Raw genomic sequence first — 3,024 nt, forward strand, 5'->3', positions numbered from 1 at the left:
AAAAATCTGTAAAAATAAAACATCCCTATAAAACCTGTAAACAAAACGCCTAACTCTATATGAATTATTTAAGACTTATTTATCTAGAACTGGAGAAGAAAATATCCCAAGATCGCCGAAGGTCTTGTTATTTTTATCTTCTTAACTGAATGCATACTTTAGACAATAATAAAAACTGTGCAGAAATTTCCGCGTAAGAACTGCGTACTGTAGTGTCTCATTGTTTTAAGATATTAAGTAAATAAGTAAATAAATGTTTCAAAGTTGAATGTACGTTGTCCTGTTAATTATGATTCTTACCGTGATACATAAGATACATTAGTCGTTTACAGCAATGTGACTTTTAACGGATAATGTAGTCACTTATAAGAAAAATTAGGTCCAGGCATTGGTTAGTGGCAAGAGAGTGTATTATGAATTTGAAGGGTCATGGTTCGTTTCCTATTGCTACCCAAATGCACTCTTCACTTTGGAGCCGTGAGTATGTCATAAGAGCGACAGTCAAATCCAACTATTAAGTCAGAATGAGTAGTTAGAGGTAATTGTTTTTGACTTGCTTCTTTAGCTTATCAGTTAAAAATTTGAAGAAATAGTAACTTATATTTTACCTCCTAAAACATTGGTTATATAATCAGTTAATTCTTGAGTAGTCCAGTAGTTAGAGGTAATTGTTTTTGACTTGCTTCTTTAGCTTATCAGTTAAAAATTTGAAGAAATAGTAACTTATATTTTACCTCCTAAAACATTGGTTATATAATCAGTTAATTCTTGAGTAGTCCAGTAGTTAGAGGTAATTGTTTTTGACTTGCTTCTTTAGCTTATCAGTTAAAAATTTGAAGAAATAGTAACTTATATTTTACCTCCTAAAACATTGGTTATATAATCAATTAATTCTAATGAAAATATATACAGATTTCTACAACAAAAATACTAATGTAATAAACGAAGTTCGAGGTTGATTGAGGTAATGGATATAATAATTATTTTGTGATATATATGTTTATAACACAATGTTTTTCAGCCACAGAATTTGCTGTAATTCGATTTTTTTTTATAGTTCTCGAGTTTGTAGTAGCACTGATGAATTCTTGACCAGAACGAAGTTAATAGTTCCTCTCTAACCATTGTTACTTCCTTTCTCCATAATTATATTGCTTTTTAAACTTACATATAGAAGGTGATAAGCTGTAATATATGAAGCTTAATTGTTTCTTGTTATTAATTATGAAATAACATTTGGTCAAGGAATGTTCTATGCAAAATCGACTGACATATGCCCTAACTCATACGGAACTAAATAAATAAACAAATTTAGAACTGAATAAAGCAATAAACTGGAACTGAATGTAATTACAAGGAAATACATCTTAAAACAGTGTGCTCAACCAAACACTCTTAAGTATTATATCGGCTGAAAGAAACATATATATTTATTCATTATTTACAAAACGCTAGTCAGCTAAGCTTTACTTTTTGTTTGTTGTGGATTTCGCGCAAAGCTACACGAGGGCTATCTGCGCTAGCCGTCCCTAATTTAGCAGTGTAAGACTAGAGGGAAGGCAGCTAGTCATCACCACCCACCGCCAACTCTTGGGCTACTCTAGTCTGACCGTATAGTGTAATTGATCTTTACATTTATAATGTACCTATTACCCCAAAAGTGTGGAAAGTGTTTTCGTGGCAATGAGAAGGTAACCCCGAACCCTTGGATTCACAGTTCAAGCACGATAACCAATAGATTCGTGCGACTCAGAAAGCTTAGGAAAGATATTTAAATACTTAACAACTTGAATATACCGTTTTTTTTATAATGTTGAACGATATAAAAACGACAATAAAAACATTTGTGAGAAAAAATCTTAAGAAATAACTTTGTTTTTGTGTTAATATGTAGAAAAACACCACTCTGGTGTGTTTGAACTATTTTTATAATATCGTATACCATTTCTTTCCAAAATGATTCCAACAAAAGAACAAAAAGCAGACCTTAAAACATTTCAAGCACGGACATTTATGTATTAGATGGTCACAATGACGTAAACAATAAAATGTTCTTGGTGTATAAAGGTGTTGAATGTTTTTTAGAAGTAGCATAGATTTTATAGTTGTATTTGACGCAATGAACCAATAAATTTATAACATTTTCTGAAATTAGTGAAAACGTAATGTAGGTACATTCAGTACCTTCATCTTCTCTAAATTTTGATATTTCGCCAGTTACTCTGGGCCTAATTTTGACGATGTATTACGCACTACTAATTTGAAAATTACAAAAATCACTCTATATACACAATTCAATACCTTCGACCTTAATGTCTTGAACCAATAATAATGAGTGTAATATTTTCCTTGGCCTACTATGGTTCGTTATCGCTATCAAAACAGAGTAAAGTACGACCGAAAACGACCTTGGCCGACAGGGGTTCCTAGCCTTTCAGTGAATGGGATACGAGTTCCAAATCAATTTGGCGTGAAAATTGTTTGCAGGAAATCCCAAAACACTTAAAGTAACAGCCACCCCATTCCACAACAAACTAGTAATTGTCTGTGGTGTATTGTACCGTTCTTATAAAATCTGTATAAAAAAAACCTCCGTCGTAACAGTATATAAGGAGGCCTTGTCTTTAGATGTTACCAAGTTAAGAACTAAACTTTCTAAAACTCCTGTAGTTTAAGCCTACTTCTGTTTACAACCATGAAGACTATGGTAAGAAAGACTTTCGATTCATATGTTTTTTATAAATAAGATATACAATATTTAGACTTAAAAAATAAAAAATAAATTATGTTTGTGCGTTTTTGCAAAGCTATACAAGAGGTCTATCTGCACTAGCCATCATACCTTTGAAGTGATAGACCTAATGGAAAACAGCTAGTTAACCCCAACAACCGCCAACCACTTGGCTACTTTTATCAAACAGGAGAATGGGATATGGCCGTCAGTCTTTTAATGCACCTACAGTCCCAATGTGCGAAGCTTGATTATGATTTGGTGGTAACGAGATGCGAGCCACGGATTCTAAG

The sequence above is a fragment of the Limulus polyphemus genome, unplaced genomic scaffold (genome assembly GCF_000517525.1).
Source record: "Limulus polyphemus unplaced genomic scaffold, Limulus_polyphemus-2.1.2 Scaffold8503, whole genome shotgun sequence".
Taxonomy (NCBI): domain Eukaryota; kingdom Metazoa; phylum Arthropoda; class Merostomata; order Xiphosura; family Limulidae; genus Limulus; species Limulus polyphemus.